This window comes from Rhinolophus sinicus, linkage group LG02 (genome assembly GCF_036562045.2).
Source record: "Rhinolophus sinicus isolate RSC01 linkage group LG02, ASM3656204v1, whole genome shotgun sequence".
In the NCBI taxonomy this organism is placed as follows: Eukaryota; Metazoa; Chordata; class Mammalia; order Chiroptera; family Rhinolophidae; genus Rhinolophus; species Rhinolophus sinicus.
This window is the reverse complement of record NC_133752.1, coordinates 6,278,046-6,300,514: the sequence shown is the minus strand read 5'-3', so window position 1 is coordinate 6,300,514 and position 22,469 is coordinate 6,278,046. Positions and strand designations below refer to the sequence as shown.

The 22,469-nt window shown below is 39.5% G+C and overlaps 1 long non-coding RNA gene across 1 annotated transcript in view; it reads right to left on the bottom strand.

The window, feature by feature from the left end:
- Positions 1–22,469, bottom strand: part of LOC109452138 (uncharacterized) — a 119,482-nt gene that overhangs the window by 60,678 nt on the left and 36,335 nt on the right. The gene's annotated exons all lie outside the window — the stretch shown is intronic.

The window sequence follows — 22,469 nt, the reverse complement described above, 5'->3', positions numbered from 1 at the left end:
GTGCAGACAAAATGATGTGAGAGGTACTTAACGTTTAAGAAAATGCACATCATGGGCGCCATGAAAAAAGTTTTTGAGCTATTTAAACTTCTCCTCCTCCAAGGTATCCAGGAAAATCTAAAACATATACATACAAATTATTTAAATATAAGTACTGGTTTTAAAAACACTTGTGACCATGTAGAGATAGTTTTTAAAACTAAAAATAAATTCAGATTTTTTTTCCTCAGCAAATAGAAAAAAGAAAAAAAAAAAGAAATCACCAGAAAAAGGCTAAAATGAAGCAGACGAAGTGAGAATGTTCTGTATTTTGAAGTTTCAGCATATAATCATGCCAGTAAAAAATAAAAACTAATATAAAATAAATATTAAAGATAAAAGTAATGGATCCATGGTTCTAAAACACATTCATGACTTTGTCTTGATAAAGAGTAAAAAGGAAACACCTACATGTTGATTTGTCCTAGCAATGTGACATTATCGTTCCTGCTTTTAAGCCTTACTTTCTAAATTGTTCAGTGATTTTATGTTTATTAGAAAATATAGTTTACATTTATTTTCAATGATATGTATGCTTATTAGAAAACGTAGTTTACATTTTATTGTATCTTTACTAGTAGTTGATCAAACAACATTTTGAAATAATTTTTAATATTGAATTGTTTTTAATGTAAAGCAATAGATATGTAAATTAATAGGAAAATATTGTAAAGATGAGTTTGGCAGAGATTCTGTAAATTCCCATTTCATAACAAATTCTAGAAATAGCTAGTAGAGCAAAGTCTTTGTCTCTATGTCTTTGCTTCTTCCGGATTGATTTCCATGGCTTTTTTATATCTCCAGGGTTTAACATATTCTGTTGTAACAATTTGGCAATTAAAAAAATAATAATAAAAAAATAAAATAAAAAAAAGAGAAGTTGAATTCTAATCTTGGGTTTTATGTTGTGACACCATGTTGGAAATAGGAGTGTCTTAACAGCAGAAAGGTAGAAATTAACTTTCTATCCGACCACACCCCAAAGAAAGAAGGCATTTTGTTACTGCTGTTTTCATAAGCCCCTCTGAGTGTGGGGTGGCTTAGTCAGGAGCCCAGGACCCCAATGGGGTGCCTGCCATCAGTGGGTCCCGTATTAATGACAATGCTGTAGCTCCCTTTGAGCAGTCCTGGGCAAACTTTTCTACCAAAGTACAGATGGGGGCCAGCTGGTGCCTGAGGAGTGATGGTGTCAGAGGAGGAGAACACAGCCTTGAAAGGTCTAAGACAAAGATGACATTCCTTTAAAGTCCTTTATTTGTTCTGTCTAAAAAATGTATGAGATTCTAACTCTCTCTCCCACAATGCTTCCATTTCTACTTTGATATAAAAATGGAGCTCAAATCACCTACCATTAAGTAAAATGTATGCTTTCTGGGAAGGTGTGGTATGGTTGCCCTTGAATCTGCATATCCCAGGCAGGTGACTGAGTCACCCCCACAGCTCCATCCACTGTGCACACTCTCAGGTTTGAGATGCTCTATTTGTGTGCAGTCTTCATCCATCCATCCATCCATCCATCCATCCATCCATCCATCCATCCAACAAATACTTACTAAGCAATAATTATTTCCAGGTCTTCCATGTCATAAGACATAGTCCCAGTCTCAAGGAGTTATACTTCTGTGAGAGAAGTTTACAATTTTCATTTATAACAAGATAATGTTAAATGCCTGTTTCAGTGATTAGTACCTGGGTGGCATTTTTTAAAGTGCTTTATATCATTATAATTGCTTTTATTATTATTTTAAGAGTATATTAAAAAGAAACACAAATAATATTTGCTTTCTGCTTGGAAAGACTGGGAAATCTTGGAAGTCTTGACCAAAAAACAAAACAAAAATACATTTTGTAGTACTCTATTATCCTGACTTTCATTAGGCTGAAGATGTCTTTTAGTTAAAAAAGAAAACAAAAATCACATCGCTCAGTTTCAATTAATACTACACGTACTTTGGAGTGTGGCAATGGATGGCCATATTCAATAACATTTGGATATAGTGAATATTCGTACCCCAACAAGACTGTAGGTTCCTTAAAACAGCCATTGGTCTAGAACAGTACCATCCAGTAGAAATGGAATGCAACAAACATATGTAGTTTTAAATTTTCTAGCAGCCACATTAAAAAAAAAAAAAAAAAAAAAAAGTAGATTTCTAAAATCTACTATACTTAAAATATTGCCGTTTCAACTTGTAATCAATATAAATATTATACATGGGATATTTTACATTCTTTGTACTAAGACTTCAAAATCCAGTGTGTATTTTATACTTACGCACACCTCCGTCTGAACTGGCTACATTTTAAACGCTCAATAACCACATGCTGCCAGTGGCTGCCATGTCAGACAGTCGGGTACAGACTCTAGAGCTTTAGTTGGAAGTCTGAGAATATCCCGTGTGAGGAGATCATCAGCGTGAATGTGTAAGTGGGCACTTATTCTAATCCTGAGCCCTGATAATAACAAACAGACTCAGTGGAAGTCTTTCTAGATTTATTGATCACCTCTTAAACAGCATAAATTAAACAATGTAAATTTTGGCGATAGTAGTGGTTTTTGAACATGAAAACGAGTAGGTCTGAAGTAATGGATTATTTGTGCCTGCCCTGAGTGGCTCTGTATGCTACGATTTTTGGTTATTGATGCTACTTAGTTTTTATTTTCTGTCCCCTTCATCTATAGAGGCTCTCGTGTGTCCTTAGACTAGTGTCGTAATGCCACACTCCTTTAATGCAAACACACCCAACCCACCCCATACACACACATTCACACCCCTACAGAAAATGTTAATATGGACGTTAAAAGTGTACATAACAGTGGCATGTTCTTGGATTGAGGAACTGGAATATTCTCTTGTGAATAAAAATGCTGTTATTTGCCTCCTGTCGTCTCAACTAACCTCAAGATACCATGTTTCCCCGAAAATAAGACCTAGCTGGACCATCAGCTCTAATGCATCTTTTGGAGTAAAAATTAATATAAGACCCAGTATTATATTATATTACATTACATTACATTATATTATATTATATTATATTAGACCTGGTCTTATTTTAATATAATATAATTTTTGCTCCAAAAGACACATTAGAGCTGTGGGTCATTAGAGCTGTAGGTCTGGTTAGGTCTTATTTTCGGGGAAACACGGAGGTGGCAGCTAGATGATATATAAGGTTCTTCCAAGTGAAGAATCACTGTATTAATTTATTCTATCACTTGCTTACTTTGATGCATCACATTAAAAATACTAAGACTGTGGTTTGAAAACCCATGCAAAACATCAATGCTATTAAAAAAAAAAGTCATTTGACTAATAGAGATTTAATTATTTCTCAAAGTATTAATTACTTTTGTATAAAGAAACAACCTAGGGACATTTAGAAAGCTTAGTTTGAGAAATATAATACCCATGGAGGTACCTAGTTTTCCTCAGAGTTTTAACATATCACTGTGCAATCACAAATTTAACACTGTCACTACAAAGAAAATTTCAAGGAATATAGTGGTTCTCCACTGAACACCACTAAAAATGCAAGTTAAATAAAGCTGTACAATATCAATCATGGAAATATATTTCAGGTAATGATAACAATATTATAATAGCATACTCGTAGAATAATATAACTTCACTTATTTTATTAATAATATATTAATCACTTAGTATATTTTCTGTATAGTACTAAATATATTATGTTCATTGTCACTTAATACTAACACTAACATTCTGAGGAATACACACCTGTTCTACAAATGAGGAAACTGAGGCACAGAGGGAGATGCTTCTTCAGTGATGGAGCTGAAATTAAAGACAACGCACCCTCCCTGACTCCAGAGCCAAGCTCTTGACAGTCATGTCACACTACCTCCTTTTGTCACATCTCGTTTTCTAGAGGAGCAAACTGAGACCCAAAAAAGAAAGTGACTAATTAGCATCATAACCAGACGCAGGACCCAAGTCTTCTCATTCCAGGACCATGAGTATTCGAGAATGATGGTCTGAATTTATCCTTAATCAGAGAAGTGTTTTAATCAAATATCAGTTGTTCTGCAGCAATGAAGAAACCATTCTTGGGATCATCATTCACTCAAAGCCCCAATCGTCCAGTTACCTGGGCAGAATCTATGGTCTCTAAGAACGGGGCCCGGACAGGATGTTCAGAAGCCTCTATCCTGGCTGTTCTCCTAGCTTCACTCTTGTGGACCATCTGCCTCACTCCACACCCTCCCCAAGGCTGTTTTTATCCATTTCACCGCCTACTCTTTGGTTACCTTACCCTCACTTAAATTATTGCAGCAGACGGTTACCTTGTCACTGATGTACATGGGGGTCAGAAGTCCTGGACTTCAATAGCCTTTCTGCCACTTGTCTTTACAGGCAACTCCCTGAGAATGTGTCTCTTCACCTGTATGTGGAGATAAGAACCCCTCCTTCCAGTGCTTCTCATGGTGTGTCTCTCTAGATTTATTCAATCTAGATTTATTACACGAATGAATAAATAAAGGAATGAGTGTTTATTAATTTGTAAACTATTCATCACCAATGTTAGTTGTTATATGCATATGCCTAGGTTTATTTCCAGTTTTGTGCCTTAACCTTGGGGAACGTTCTTTATCGTCATTCACCAACCCAAATCCCACCCACCCCTCAACACCAAGGTGCTATGGTGTGAATGTTTTTGGCTCTCCCAAATTAACATGTTGAAATCCTAACCCCCAAAGGTGATGGAATTAGTAGGTGAAGCCCTTAAGAACTAATGAAACCATAAGGGTAGCACCTTCAAGAATGGGATTAGTGCCCTTCAAAAAGAGACCCCCAGAAAACTCTTCATCCCCTTCCACAATGTGAGGCTACAAAGGGAAGTCGGAAGCAGGGAAGGGGTCCTCGCCCAACCATGCTGACACTCTGATCTCAGACTTCCAGCCTCCAGAACTGTGAGAAATAAATGTGTCTCGTTTATAAGCTACGCAGTCTGTGAAACTTTTTTTATAGCAGTCCCAACAGGACTAAGGCACAAGTAATTCTGTTCACTTTTCCAGCCAACACCAAACAGCCTTCTTCATGCCCCTGTTGTCCATTATGAGGTGCTCACTTGGATGCATATCTGCCCTCCTCTGATGACCACGAGCCCCGTCTACGTGCGTGTGATGCCAGCTCATGTGTTCAGCCTACCTGATGAGTCCAGCCTCACGAAGGCTGGCCTTCTGTTGACAGACAGCTAGTCAGGTGTACCACCGTGGACAGGGTTTAACCTCTGAGGCCCAAATCCCCCAACTATAACATAGAGGTCACTCCTAGGTAGTGGAGGGTTAAAGGGCCAGCGAAATAAAAGGCAGAAAGCAGATAGATAGCTCTCCAACCCTTTCCCATCCATTCCCCTGCCACCAGCCGATGATTGCCCTGTGACCTTCTTGAGAGCATAGACCATGGTTTGTAACTTGGTACACTCTTACACGTGCAGTAAACTCAGATTAAGTGCCACTTGTTGGGTTGAATGGATTTGACAGAGACGCACCTCCAGAAGCAGAATTCGGTTTTAACCTGGGCATATTGTCAGCAACCCACTCAACGGTCATTCATTTTAAGCCTATCACATCCAGGCCCTTTGCCACGCTACCATGAGAAATGGAGCCCTTGACCTCAGCAAATCCACAGAGTAATGAGAGTGGGATAAGCACAGTTGTGCTCACCCAGTGCCCACTGTTGGTGTAAGGTACTCCAGCACCTTTGTGAATGTCAACATCAATGTGTGAACGTGGGCAAGACACTCCCTTCCCAAACCTGGGTCACTGAATCTGTAAAATGGAGCCCTCTTTACACAGTGGCTGGGAAGCTTAGATAAACTAATGGCATGAGAACGTGATAAACTGTAAACACTATATCATGGGTCAGCAAACTACAACTACAGGACAAATCTGACTGGCCACTCATTTTCATAAAGGAAATTTACCGGAACACAACTATGCCCATCTATTTACATTTTACCTATGGCTGCCTTCGTATGACAAGGGCAGAACTGAGTAGCTGTGACAGAGTCCATCTGGCTCACGAAGCCTAAAATATGTGCCATCTGGCCTCTTGTAGAATAAGATCACTGATCCCTGCTTTATAGAAAGGTGAGGTATTAAGGTAATTACGAATATTGTTCTCATCACCACTTATGGAGAGATGTCATGATACAGTGGCACAAGCAAAGGTTTTGTAGCTGACAGTCTTAGGTCACAATGCCCTCTCTACCCTTTGGGAGGTAGACGACTTCAGATATGCCCATTGACCTCTCTGAGCCTTTTTCTAAATGAAGATAATACTCGCCAACCAACATGACATGAGGTTGACACCAGGCCATGTTTGTAAGTTGTCCAATATGAACTTCTAACCAATTGTTAGTTCCCCTCCCCCTTTGAATTCAAGGCCACCATTAGCATTTCTTTCTTTCTTTTTCTCATCTTGTTTCACTCCTATAAATGTCTCACACCTCTCGCAATATGGATCCTTAGTGCTTTTCTGTTGATTTAGTAACTGATTCTCATACTAGCAAATGACCAAGACACATATATTTGAATAACACTGGATTAAAGATAAATTGGTTTCTTTGCACCAGAACTTGGCAGAGCCTTTATTGTCCTAATGCACATGGTGAATATGTAAGAATGGAACAGAGTATATTCTGTCTCTAATCTCTTTGTCCTTGAATACTTTTCAATGAAGACCAGGAAGCATCTCAAGGGACCAGTATTCCTGTTCCATAGAAAAATAATACTTTATAGTCGCAAAGTTCCTTAATGCTGTGTTTTCATACCAGGTACTCTACTCTGCCTCTTCTGATTACGAGACTTACTGCTGTTCTTGTAATTCAAAAATATATTCATGTCTCAGCACCTTTTCACTGCCTGTCCCTTCTGCCTCTCCATTATTTACAGGTCTCTGATCCTTAGTTTCATCAGACATTCTCAAAGATATCCTCCTCAGAGAGGGTTTCATTCACTAAGACAGGCAAACTGGTCCCCAGCTCCCATTAGTCTCTATTCCTTTACTCTCCTTTATTTTCCTTCACAGCATTTACCTTCGAATACCACTATTTATCCATGTGACTATTTATTGCATATTCACTGTACAGTAGTCCCCTCTTTTCCGTGGAGGATACGTTCCAAGATCTCCAGTGTATGCCTGAAACCACAGATAATACTGAAGCCTATATCTACTATTTTTTTCCTATATATTCATACCCAAGATAAAGTTTAATTTATCAATTAGGCATAGTAAAAGATTAACAACAATAAATAATAACAAAATAGAACAATTATAACAATATACTATAATTTAAGTTATGTGAATGTGGTCTCTCTTTCTCAAGATACAGCATGGAGATGGTAGACAGAGGATTCATTCCCCAGGCCAGATGCAGGGGTTGTTGGGAGATTTCATCACACTACTCGGAACAATGCACAATTTAAAACTTATTGTTTATTTCTGGAATTTTAGTTCAATATTTTTGGACCGCAGTTGACCATGGATATCTGAAACCATGGAAAGCAAAACAGCATACAAGTGGTGGGGGGTTGGGGGGAGGGAATACTATACTAAAATAAATAAGTTCTGTGGAAAACAGAGACTGTATCTTTTGAACTATGTTAACATCACCAGCCAGATTCATTCATAGTGGGTAGTCAATAAATATTTGTTGAATAACATGATAATAACCAACTGTGTGCCAACAATCTCTACGATGCAGATTGACAGCAGTTGCAGCATTTTATTAGATGTGACCATTCTGACGTCTGTGTTCCTTGGTTCGCTTTGAGGATGGGGGCTGTGACTTGTTATCCCCAGTGACTTTGGCAGTTTGTGGCATCAATCAGGTAATTAGTAAATATTTAATGGATGAAATTATATTTATTGAATTTTATGCTTTGTATCACTTAAGTCTCAGCAACCCAATGGGAAATTTAGGGAAGTTATAATTATTTACCCTTTGCAACAGAAGAAAAATATCAAGAAAATAGAACTAACTGTTTGACTCCTGGCCTCATATAAAATAGAGAGAAGGGGACAGAACAGGAAATGCCAGATGCAGTTCGAGATAATAGGCTGCGGCCAGATGGGGAAACCCTTTGACCACTGTGCTGGGAAATTTGGACTTTATCCTGCAGTAGATTGCCAAGCAGTTGCACAAATTACCAGTACAATAATCACATTCAGTTTCTTCTACTATGAAACTGTACCAAGTCTAAACTGCATTTATGACATCTGAACAATCCATTCAGCTGAAGAACTGACAACCCTCTCATTGATTCTCTACCACGTGGCTGAATGAGAACTTCCCTTACTTAATTCGTATGAAACTCTGAGGGCTTTCTATCTGTGCAAGGTCTAAAACAACTAAATCAACTCAAAACATTCTCTTTTATAAAGCTACTAATCATTTATTCATCCATCCATCCATTCATTTGTTCATCCATTTATCTAATCATTCATATTTATTGAGCACCTATCATATGTCTGGAACTGTGTTAGAAGTCATGATAAGTTTTAAAAATGGTTACATATATATATATATGTACATATATATTACACATATTATATATATACACATATATACATATATATATACTATATAGATGCTTGTATATATACATTAACAAATAGTTGACTATTTTAGAGAGATAAAAATTATATTCAATAGCTATCACTCACATGGCATTTTATAACTTACAAAGATTTTCTTAATATAATTCACTGATTCATGATATAAAATGTACGGAACGCTTGCTGTGAGCTAAGCATTGGGTGTATAAGGATGAGAAAAAGCCCCTGGCTTCTAGGAGTAGGCTTATCTGTGTCAGCGTGGCGGGAACTGTAGGTGAGGAAAGGGCAGATATTAGCATCAGTGTTCACAACAGCTTCAAGGGGAGGCACCTTCATTACCACCCACACTTTGCAGAGGCGGGAACCGGAGGCCCTGGTTAAGCAGGAAGCCAAAGAAGACACCGTTTGCAGGTAGCAAAACCAGAACCTAAATGTGATTTGTCCACTCCCAATACTTATTCCTCTTCTTCCCTCCTCTTCCCTTCCTAAGCAATTCAACCCCAAAGCCATGAGGTGGGGCAGAGCAGCGCTGGCATCCACACCTGATTGGGAAGAGCCATGATGGCTCAGAACAGAGTTTTGAAGCAATGACTTGTCTCTGTCCCATGATGTTCACAGATAACAAATGAAGACTGGATTCAGTGGCTGAAGGCTGGACCCAGCTGAAGAGACACTGGAAGTTAATGCTCACTGTCGGTTGGGGTCTCAACTGCAGCTCTCACACAGAATCCCTACACATGCCCACTTCGTATAGTCTTCCTGTTTCCATAGAGTATGAGAACTGCGTTCCAAGTGTAAGTGTCCCAAATAGATCAGGAGGAAGCTGTATTGCTGTTTATAACTAGACTTTGGAAGATAGATGGCATGGATGCCTCCATAGTCACAGGTCCATATATCAACGGGAGACAACACAGATCCCACCTCCAACAGGAGAAGCATCAACAACACATTGTAAGAGCAGTATGTTGCGTGGGAGATATTTATGGAACCATCTTGGAGACTACAATCTGTTGCACATATATTGAGAGGAACATTATATCAATTTTGGATATTCCTGATAAAAATGTAATGTGAATCTAAACATGAGGCAATATTAGACAAATCCAAATTGAGGCACATTTTAAAAATAACTGGCCTGCAATTTTCAGAAGTGTCAAGGGCATGAACTTTCCAGAAAGAGTGATGAATTATTCCGGCGTGAAATTGGTTGAAGAGATATGACAAATAGAGGCAACCTGTGATTCTGAATTATATACTTCCACCATAAATGACATTATTGGGGCATTTAGAAAACTTTAATGGAATTGGAAAATTAGCTGTTAATACTGTATCAAGGTTACATTCCTGATTTTGATGAGATTATTATGGTTATGTAGAAGAATATTCTTGTTTAGAAGAAATAAATACTACATTATTCGGGGTACATAGGGCATCAGGTCAATAACATACCCTCAAAGTGTTTTCTTCTACATCCAATTCCACAAGGTCAAGATTTCTTAATAAAAAAATCTTTTTTTTTTCTTTTTTTCTTTTGATTAACGAAAACAACAGCTGGATGCCCAAGGCCATTTCCACGAACTCTATTAAAGCAATTGAGTGTATCTGTCTTCAAACCAAGCAAATGTGTACCAAACCTCTACTTCCCTTTGAATATACAAAGACCAAATAAAAGAGGAAAATTAAATAAAAAACTTAATGTATATGTTTTCTATCAGATTCTTTTGTGGGTTTTCTGTTGTTGTTGTTTTAATCAGTTTTTCTTTGTTTTATTTTTGTTTGTTTCTTTTTTACTTGAAGGAGAACTAATGGCTGCCTTGTGCTCCTGTAAGGGAAAAAACAAATTGTTTCCTAAATAAGTCACACCTCATATTGACTAAGATCACAGCAGGTAGTTTAGAATAATCAATCCATATTGTGTCATAATAAGATCTTGCTGGGGGATATACGCAGAGTCAGGAATTTTCAGCAATCTCTCTATTTGTGTGAGTTTTCTATTTAGATGTTCTGCTATTCAAGTCAAGATTATGTTTAAACTTTTCCACTTCTGAACGTCACCTTGTCACTATGGATAAATCTGGTTCCTAACTGTTAATTAAATTATTTGTTCTTATAAAGCCTCACAATCACCTAATCTTTTAAAAAAAAGAAATCATGAAGAAAAAGTAAAGACAGTTTGAAAAAAATAATAAAGAATGATTTGTAAAGTCTCCACTTAACACACTTATTTACACATAATGCTGTAACACTATAAGAACATGGACAGGGAGATCATACAACAAATTCATGATACAGCTGTTGCTAGTCAGGGTGAGAGCAATGAGACTAGAGAAAACAATTAAGAGACACAATGGTATTTATTAAAGTCACCTTAAACATTATTTATATATTTTTTTCAAAAATATGAAGTGACTATGACAAAATATTGCTATTTATTTATTGTGGGTAGTGAGCAATTAGGTATATTTTAGGTAATTCTCTAAGTTGTCTGTCTGTGTCTGACCTCCCTACTTCCTGACAGCCTTCAGCCTTCTCACATCTAAGCATGGTAGATGTGTAGATTGGCAAGTCAATCCTAAAAGTCATGAGAAATTGCAAGATACCAAGAATAGCTAAAGCCAACTTAAAGAACAAAGTCAGAGGACGAACACTTCCTGATTTAGAAACTCAATACAAATCTAAACGATTTTAGACAGTGTGGTACAGGCAGAAGACAAACATATACGTCAATGGAATGAAACTGAGTGTTCAAAAATAAATCCTTGCATTTATACTCAATTGATTTTCAACAGGGTGCAGAGAAAACTCAATGGAGAAAGAACAGTCTGTTTAGGTTTCCAGGACGCATGCAAAAGAATGAAGTCAGACTCCCACATCACAACAATATAGAAATGAGTTATTTGCTATAGGTAATCATTTACTATAGGTCTATGTAAGTGGAAAAGCAACACCCATAAAGTTATTAAAATAAACCATATGTCTAAGTCTTCATAGCCTTAAGTTAAGCTATAATTTCTTTGGTATTATATCAAAAGCAAGGGCAAAAAATGAAAGAATAGATAAATTGCAAATCACCAAAATTAAAGACTTTTGTGATGTGAAGAACAATATCAACAAGTGAAAAAGGCAGCCCAAAGATTGGAAGAAAGAGTTTATAAACCATATGTCTGATAAGGAACTTTTAAGTAGACTATATAAAGAACTCCTACAACTCAATAATAAAAAGACAAGTAAATAATTTAAAAATGGGAATGGATTTGAATAGTTCTTTTTCAAAAGAATACCTATATTCTATTCAATGTAGAATGGAAAATAAATGCTAATGGGTATGGGATTTGTTTTAAGGGGGACAAAAGTGTCCTAAAATTACATTGTGGTAAATGGTTGCACAGCCCTAGGAATACCTGATATCCATTCAGATATCTAATAACTACAAGAGCATATTCTTTACATCATAAGTTATTAAAATGCAGAGCAAATAATAAAGGATATCACTTCGTACCAATGGGCGAACTGTAGTCAAAAAGACATATGATAAGTGTTGGTGAGAATGTGGAGGAACCAGAACCCTCCTCACGTTGCTGCTGGGAAAGTAAAATCGTGCGGCCACTTTGAAAAACGGTTTGGCAGTTCCTCAAAATGTTAAACATAGTTACTCTATGACCCAGCAATTCCTTTCTGGGTACATACCTAAGAGGAAGAAAATCGATGTCTACATAAAAACTTGTACACAAACGTTCACAGCAGCATTATGTATAATAGTCACAAAATAGAAGCAACCCAAATGTCCATCAACTGATGAATGGATGAATAAAATGTGGTATATTAATTCAGTGACATATTATTTGGCAATATAAAGACATAATGTAGTAATAATGCCATGGGGACAGAGTCCCACAGAGCAGATTCCAGGCTCTGGGCCTCCCGTGGGGAGGTGCTGGCTTGGGTGGTAAATGACCATCAACTGTGGTTGGTTGGCCATCAGCTGTAACCGGTTAGACAATTGGCTACTGATGTAACTGTGGGGCTGCGTTGATTGGTTGGTTGGTTGGCAGCCAGAGAAGTGAATGGAGAACTTCCAGTCGTGTCCTACTTTGCTACTACTGCGTGTGTCTTGCCAGTTCACCAGAGAGAATATAGTGGTACGACTCCCCTATCCATGGCTCCGTGGGTGTTCCTTTTTGGCCTCACCATATCCTGCGTTCTTATGTGGGGAGCAGGACCAGAGGCCCCACAGGCCGCCCCGCACGACAAATGGCGCAGAGAGCAGGGACCCTCGCACAACAAATGCATGCTATAACAAGGGTGAACCTTGAAAAAAAAATCATGCTAAGGGAAAGCAGTCACAAAAGAACACATATTGTTTGATTCCATTTCTATGAAATGTCCAAATGCATAAAAACAGAAAGTGCATCAGTGGTTGCTTGGGGCTGAGGAGGAGAAGCAAATGGAAAGTGACTTCTAATGGGTATGGGATTTGTTTTAAGGAAGACAAAAAGTCCTAAAATTACATAGTGGTAATGACTGCACAGCCCTGGGGATATACTGAAACACATTGAACGATACACTTTAAATAGGTGCATTGTATGCTATGTAAATTATACTCCAATAAAACTGTTTAAAAACAGTTGTAGTGAGTGGCTGAAATGGATGATAGATCTTAATGAAAAACGACAGATAAGGAGTCTAACCTCATTATCAATAGATGAGTAGAGTTTAGTTATTAAGACTGAATTAGCCAAATGGAACAGTCTGGCAAACATCTAACACCTTGATTGCTCCTCCATTCCTTAAGCTTGGTTTCACTCAAATGACATTTCTTCCATGAAGTCTTTAGTGGCTTGTCCCTGCAGAGATTGTGTTTTCTTCCCACACTCCCTGAGGTCCATTTCCACAGACTCAAAGCAGCGTGCCCCATGGTGAGTGGCCCACCTGCCCCAGTGGGTGGGGGAGCAGTCAAGCCACTTGTATGTTTGTTTCACTTGTATCCACCAGAACATAGGAGTTTCTCAGTAAATGGTTATGCAGAAGCAGGCAACCAGCGGTCACAAATCTGGGTCCACTCAGCTACAGCGAGACAGAAGACATGCTTTGCCTCATGTATACACCATGTGTTTAGTAAAATAAATGATGTGTCAATGTTAAAATATTGGGCCTTTCTACATAAAGTTTCTAGGTCTCTAGACTTGAAAATTTGCAGAAAATTGGGCCTGGATTCCTGCATAACATTCAATGAACAGCTGCTGTGAATGCCACACTGTGGTGACAATGACCCTCACCCCTCCTGTCTACACACTCAGCCATTTACATTTATTTACATTTTCTGCCTGGCCTAAGCATGCACTTGGTTACGTGATTTCTGAGTTAACCTGTCAAGAATTACTCAGCTTTCAGTGGAGAAGTTTTTTTATTTTATTGAAATTGACTCAGAACTAACACTGGCATTAAAAGGGCCCCAGAGTTCCCAGATGACTCATGATTGGGGTAAGTGGATGAGTCATCAGAACATTCATACCTTTATTACGAATACCAATATCAAGGCTGTAAGGTGCACCTTCCACCTGGGGTTACCAAATAATTCAGTAAATAATTTATCTTACTTTTTCCACCTTAGTAAAATTCCCCTAAAGTGATTTTTGTTGGTTATAATGTTCTTTCGGTTCTGCTGGGAAGTCCAAAAAATTTCCCCTGGGAAATGTGCTGCTTCTGAGACTATTCTCCATTCAAAAATTATTGTCCTTCAATCTGACTCGTTCCCTTCCTGCCACAGTACCTGTGATTCAACCACCTTGTTTGCAAAAAAATAAGTGGTCGCATTTAGTCTTAGGATTTCAAGTACTACCTGTACACGGATGACTTCTAACTGTATCTTCCACAAACGTGTTCCCCAAACTTCAGGTACGTATGCATTTAGACATTCAATGGGCATCTCAAACTTGAGCTTTGGGTATTCCCCCAAGCATACTCCTGTTGCTCTTCCCATCTCAGCAGACAACTCTGTTCTTCAAACTGCTCAGGCAAAACTCCTCTCTTGTTCTCAACCCCCACATTTTGTTCATCAGCAAATCCTACTGGCTTTACCTTCAAAGTATATTCAGATTTCGTCGCATCTCCCACCCCTCATCCCACCTCCTTGTCCAAGCCAGCCTTATTTACTACCTTAAACACTGGAAAAGCCTCCACCCTGGCCTTCCAGCTTCTGTCCCTACCCTTCCCCCCAAGTCCCTTTCAGAGTATACTCACAACAGCACTCTGGGTGATTCTTCTGAAATATGTCACATCTCACCCCTCATGAGCTGGCCTCTCCATTGCCCTCAAACTGTAAATAAGCAGACAACCTTCAACTGGCCTCTGAGACCGCAGATGACCCCCAAAAATCTGTCCCCTCGCTGTTCTCTTCCCCTGTGATGCTCCACCCCCCACTCTAGCCACTGGCCGCCTTGAATTCCATGAGAATCATGGTTGTTCCTTCTCAGAGGCAAGTAGCCTTCCTTCCTTCAGCTCTACTAGAAAGTTCACTCTGAGGTATCTATCCCTGGACACCACCTTTAAAATGCTTCTCCCAGCACTTCTGGTCCTCCCTACCTAACTTATTTTTCACTTTAGCAATTATCACCATATTTATATTTTGTTTTACATTAGCTCAGACAATTAAGTTTGCGAACTTAATTGTCTATCCCCCGTATATATGTATATGTAGAAATAATCAATAATAGTTAATATTAATGATATATTACACTATTATCAATGCATATTAATAAATATGTATATTAATATTTGTAATATATACAAATATAAGTAAAACTATATATGTATATACATATATACACATATGCATTATATGTATATACACACATGTACATATGCATATTTAGTTTTAATTATATTTAGGAAATTATACCTAAACATTTGTACTTTTACTCATATTTAATACATTATGTATAAATTATATACTGTATCAATTACATATATGTATTTATACAAATTTTACTTATTTTACACGTTCTACTATACATGTTACTTATTTCTCATGTTTGTTGTCTGTCCCACCCTCCCAGAATATATAAGGACCGTGAGGGCAGGAATTTATGTTGATTGTGATTTGTGTTGGATCCCCAAGGCTGAGAATCGGGACTGGCACCTAAAAATGTGCGCGAGGCACCCATTAGTCACTTCCATCTGCACTCCACTGGTCTGAGCCCAGGTGCATGGGCCCCAGCCTAACTGCCAGGGACCCTGGGAGATAGAGAAGAGCAGAGAGAGGCACCACCTCCAGCCACCTCTGCCACATCCAGGACGCAAGCATGAGCACTGCTGGTCCAGCTTGTCTCTCCAGCCCCACTCACACTGCCATCCACGTGGATGCTGTGACGCCCTTTTGTGGCTTCTAGCTCCTTCCTGCCAGTAGCACGCACTTTTCTGCCTTCTGTTCTCACTTACCCTGGAGGTTCTCTAGGGTGAGGCCTGCTTTTGTCACTTTGGTTCCACACCCTAGCTACCTTTCAGTCACAGAGGAGCCAGCCTTTTCTTCCTCCTTTGTAAGGGAAAGTACCATTTCCTTCTTTCAATAAAGGCAAATTCATTAGAAATTTGGCAGCTCCCCAAAGGCTCCCACAAAGGAACTCTCTTTGAAACATTCCCCGCTCCCCCCCACCTCATGACTTCCTCAAGCTTGAAACTACCTCTGTCAACTTCTTGGCTTTAAAATAACTGACTCATCTAAGGCACGCTGAACTCCAAAGTCACCTGCATGGCCAAGTACAGATATGAAGCGGCCAGAGACCAAAAATTGTAAAGCACCCCAGACAAAGTAATGACAGGGGGTGTGAAAGTTTTCGTTTTCCCTTAATTTACATTTATCACATGCCAGTAATCCCAAATTCCAAGAGAGTGGGGCACCTCTTCTCTGCTGTCACCTCGAAGGGCTCAGCACAGTGCCTGGCAAACAATAGGAGCATAATACATGTTTGTTGATTGATTACAATGAATGCTGGTCTCTGCTCTTGGTTCTATAGATGCATAGTCGCATTTATCTGTGAATAAACTTTACGGAGATCAATGTTATCATTCTAGTCTGCAGATAAGAAAACAGGGATTCACAGAGGTAGGGTAACCGGCCCAAGTTCCACAAATACTCATGGATAGAACTGGGAATGGAACCAGCTCTTTCTGGAGCCACTTTCCTTCCTCTTTCCATGACACCCCACTGCCTGGTCAGGTAGCGTGAGCTCCCGGCCAGTGCTTACGAGAATGATGCAATCACTCAGCGTGGACAGAGCCTGTGGGCCGTCACACAGGATATGCAGGAAAGGACTGGCAGGTCCTCGTCCTAGAAAAGAGAGGTGGGCACCCGCAGGGATGCCGCCCACAGAACCACATCACCGTGGCAGACGCAGCCACAGACCCACCTCTGCTCATCTACAGAGAGACTGATAATGATGGCGATACACATGGTAATCTGTTTGCCCTGGCACGTAGCCCACACCAACCGTCATGACTTTGCGTCTTTTGTCTCATATCATATCAATCCTCTGAGATAGGTATTAGCATCCTTGCTATTATTCAGTTGCAGTTAAACAACTTCCCTTTGGTCACACACATCGAGGTATCCCGTCAGGGACTTCAGTCGGGAGCTGGCTGACTGCAGAGGCTGAGACCGTAGCCTTGGTGCTGGACACTGTCCCACATGGACAGAGACGCAGAGACACGTGCAGAGACACTCCTAGCTTCAACTCCTTGCGGGTTGTATAGGCCCCTTTCTGAGGGATCTGAGATTAGAGAAGAGGACTCACCAGCTGTAATTTCCCATCTCTTAGGAGAGTGCCCGGCTTTGGGCACCCAGACATGTGGCAGGAAGAAGGGAGCCCTGCCCGCGAGTTGGCTTCCAGCCACTTCAAGGAATCCAGAGAGTGCACAGCTTCCTATGAAACATGTCCTTATTAGGGCCCCGTTTTCTCCCTCTTCCAGTCATTCTACTGGTTTTCCAGGGATAGGGAAGCTGAAAAGGAACTAAGCTTTATCAGACATCTAGTTTGTGCGTGAAGCGCTACAGAAATGATCGCACCTAAGAACCTTTAGGAAATATGTGTGATTATCCCGTTTTACACATGAAAGAAATGAAACTCCAAAAAGCAACTCGACAGGGATCACACAGCTACTTAGCGGGAGAGAACGGTGTGTGATTGTGGAGCCACGCCCTTCCTTTTACACCTTGTCAAAGTTGTTAGCTCCCTTACAAACTAAAAAGGACAAAATTAACTGGGTCCGGACTGTTTCACAGCATTGTTCTAAGCTCTTGGCCTGAAGGATTGCCTCCCATCCTTATAAAACCCTCCAAGGTAGTTCCTATGATTCCTGTGACGGTGAGGAACATGTTGGTGAAGTAACTTAACATCATGCAGCTGGGCAGTTGCAGAGTTCACGCCCAGGCAGCAGATTCCAGCACCCAGGCCCTCAGGCATTAGGACGCACTCACTCCCGAATTCCAGGTGTGCAGCACAACCAGCACAAAGCCTGCTGAACAACGGGACTAGTTCAAAGCAACGTTGACCTCCATTCTCCCTGGACATCAAAACAGCCAGTTCTCCGGAGAAAAAAGCAATGATGTCATAAAATATGGATGTGTGTCTGTAACTGTTTTTGCACTTAAGAGAGCCACATGAAATGCAACTCTAAATAAATGCTGTGTTAAAACGATGGTCCCTTTGGGGGCAAAAATGGAAGGCAGACGTGTTGGATAGTAAGAAAGATTTTGCTAGATGTCACTAAACCTCTCTTTGCCCCAATTATTTTGCTATGTCCACATGAACTTTTGGTTGTAACAATATACAAGTTGTTCTAGAATATTCTTTATCATCTAAATAACGTGTTGTTTATGTTTTGCTATTTGTTTGGCTCTATGAAATGGTGTCCAAATTATTAAATTCTTATTGATATTAAATTGAATTACAGAGTTTCTGTTCTCACTCATGATGCCAATTCCCTCTTATTTTCACTATAAAGAGATTATCTAGGATCATCCTAGGGAATGTGCAAGAGAGAGGTCCCTCCAAGGACAGAATCCTAAGCAGGGTCAACTCAGAGCTTGCCAAATGGAGGCGATGTTAACAGTAGATCTAGTCAAATAAATCTTGTCCAGAAGAGCTAAGCCAAAATCAGGATAAAGGGAGGCAAAGAAAAATGTAATAGATAAGAACAAAATTTGAGTACCAAATATTGTGAACCCAGGAAGAAACGGGCTAAAGATACACAGAGATTATCAGATGAAAGATAGTGGGAGTGGGACCCACAGATGTCTGATGGCCCAGAGCAGAGGCTACTGGTATGGAAATTCCCTTTGGGAATGGCCGACAGGAAAAGAATTCAGCCCGTGCAGGTGATGTGTTGAAGAAGCACCAAAGGGACACAAGAGCTTTCAGAGTTTGTCTTGGGTGAGTGACTGCCTGACACTGGGAAAAATCCAGCTTGCACCAATCAGAGCAGAAGCCATTTTAGAAATTTAGAATGATTTTTGGAAGGTAGATATGAGAAAACAAAGAGGGAAAGATCAGAAGGAAATACGTGGAGATGGGTCTGATCAGACCTTGTTTTCCTGCTGTCTAGAAACATGACTGCTGACCACTGGAAGAAGCGAAGCCCTCAATGGCCTTGGCCTCTGAAGAATAAAACAGCCTCAGCTAGGCCGAGACTAGCCTTCTCCCGTAGGAGAAAAAGTCACCTTTTCTCCCTCTGCCGTCTGAGGGTCTTTGCCACGTGCAGCCAAACTTTCTTCTGGTCTTGGCCTGACAAAGGAGAAGAGCTGGGTGCATGAAGCAGGACTGACCATCACTAGTAGTAGTCGGTAAGGGCTGGTATACTTTTATCTGTTGTGTCTTTGGCCTGAACAAATCTTTTTTCAAGTTATAGTTCCTAAGGTAGTAATTACTGAAAGCAACATAATGCAGACCCCAACTCTATGATTGTGTCAATGGAAATGCTGATAAGAAATAAGAATATAGTCAATAATGTTGCAATAACTCTGCATACTGCCAGGTGGGTATGAGATTAATTGGGGGAAATTACTGCATAAATTATATAAATGTCTAACCACTATACTGTACACCTGAGACTAATATAAAATAATATCCAATGTCTACTGTAACTGAAAAAAAAATAATTTAAAAATTATTGGTCCAATTTTTTTTTTTTTTTTTTTAAATACTGCTTACCTTACTGACTTAAAAGAGCTTAGTGGTTACAGGAACTGGCCTTGTAGGAAAACACCCAGGCTGTATTTCCATTCAGCCGTGCGTATTATAATGATCCTGGGAAAGGAACTCTTCCTTTCTAAGCCCAAGATTTCCCGTCTTTAAAATACGCTGTGAAAATGCTAAATGAAGCCAAAGTAAACCTTCAGTACCAAGGAAAAGGCTACAATTCTGCCTTGGTGATTTAGCAACCAATTTGAGTCGAGCTTCCTGGTAGTCAGGACAAAAATGTCACATGATCAGCTCTATGATTCTCATTTCTAGAAATGAAAGGATATTGACTCTTTTATAAATTGTGTACATGGCAATTTCTGTAGAGGCCAGAGAACAATTAAATGGATAATGAAGAAGAGTGGCACTTCAGAAACATTTTTAATGAATCTGGGTGTTCTGCTCCCTTTTGCTGCTGATTTTTGGTGTGTATAACAAAGTTTGGTAAATTGTCGGGACAAACCATGGAAATCTACTTCTGGGGTTCAGGAACATATGGAAATATCAAGGGAGCTGTTCTATGGCCTTATAAGTCAATATAAAACATAATCATAGGGATATAAAATACAGTACGGGGAATATAATCAGTAATGTTGTAAAGATTACGTAGGGTGACATGGGCACTGGACTTATCAGGGGCATCACTTCACAGACTGTGTAGATGCCTGACCACTGTGCTGTACACCTGAGGCTGATGTAGAATAACACTGAATGTCAACTGTAATTAAATAACACACACACACACATACATACATCACAGTGTAAAGTACAGCATAGGGAATGCCGTCAATTGTACTGTAACAGAGTGATAGCAGATTGGTGAGGGAAGTTATCACTTTGTGAGGGTTGTACATGTCTAACTCTTATGTTGCTTTGTACATCTGAAACTAATAAAAAAAATTACGATGGGTAAAATGAAGATTCCGCCTAAGAAAAAGTGTATAGGATGGTAAATTTGACTCAAAAAGGGGAACAAAGCAGTCTTCATCCCTAGAGAACCATGAGTGTCTCAATATCACATGTTCCTATCCCTTAATATGAATCTGTGCAAAGTCCTATAAAATATGCAATGTCTGGATGATTGGGGAACAGATATGGTAGGTTAAATCTAAAAACCCAGCTTAAATATTAATCAGTGGAATACAATTCAGCAATTAAAACAAATGAACTAGATTTATACACACCAACATAGATCTTTAAAAACATCATGTGGCATGAAATTGAAGCTAATTACAGAAAGACAAACATCGTATGGTGCTATTGGCATAAAAATGTTTAGGCTTCAGAAGCTGGTTAACAATGGTTAATCTTGGATTGAAGGTATAAATAGTTGACTGATAAATGATGCACTGAATTCATCCTACCAATTATCTCTTGAGAAATAAGGGATGATATTGAAAGGGACCAAGCAATAAATGTCAGCTTCATGGTGATATTTTATTATTAACAAAAATGTGTGAAGCAAATGTTATAAAATGTGAATGACCATTCATTAGGAAAGGCAGGGACACATGGTTGTTCAAATATTCCCTTTTTGCTCCTTTATCTTTCAAGTTTGGCTTTTCTGAAGAATAAAAGCATACCTATTGGATAGGTTTACATGAGAGCCGAGCACAACTGCTCCAGGACGCTTGTTATGTTCTAAACCCCACATCAAGGAGGGGTTCCTCCACCTGCCAGGGACTACACAGCTGGGGCCATGCTCAGGTTCACAGTGGTCCCAGAGGGGACCTCAGTGCCAGGAGCACTGGGGAAGTACAAGTCTTCTGAGCCTTCATCTGACTTGCCATTGAAAGGCCCAGAAATATTTCAAGGCTATTTTGAAGCAGCCTGGGTTCTTGTTGTGACCGCATCAGAGATCAAGAATTTTTCTGGAAACTTCCTTTTGTAGACTCTATAGAATAATGGGCAAGGATGGGTCAAAACCATCGATTGGACCCTTGACAAATACTTAGTAAATTCTTCAAAATGGTCATCGTTAACCAGATTCTGAAACCACTTACCTCGTTAAAGAAGATATATGAGTATATACATTGAGAAACTGAAATCATCCACTTTTTTGAGGAAAACTGGAGTGTGGGATGCGTTTCCCCATTTCTAACTACAAGTGTTTACCTGCCAATAATATGGGTGCATTGGAACGTGCCATCTTCTCCCTGGAAAGTAACCCTGTCCCACTGCCACATTTGCTAACCCAAATAAATTTTATGCCCTCTTCAAATCTTATGTGATCACCTCCAGAGAGCTCCCCTTCTGCTACCCGGTCCCCAAGTTTGGTTAGAGGAGCCATTACAGTCTGTGCATGTCCCCTTAATATTTCTCGGCAGGCCCTTTTCTTTTGCTAGTGAATATGTGAGGGGAAAGAGAAGAGTTTTTTGTTTGTTTGTTTGTTTGTTTGTTTGTTTTAATGGATTTTTCCAAAGTTATTTTATAGTCATCCATGCATATATTGATTTGATTACATTCTCTCTTATATTTATGTAGCATTAAAGGAAACAAAAATCCCATAATCTCTTGAGTAGATGTAGATACAGGAAGCCTGGCCTGCTGACATTCTTGTCTTCGGAAATGACCCAGGGCCTCTGCTGTGCGGTGGCTGTGACTAACTAGC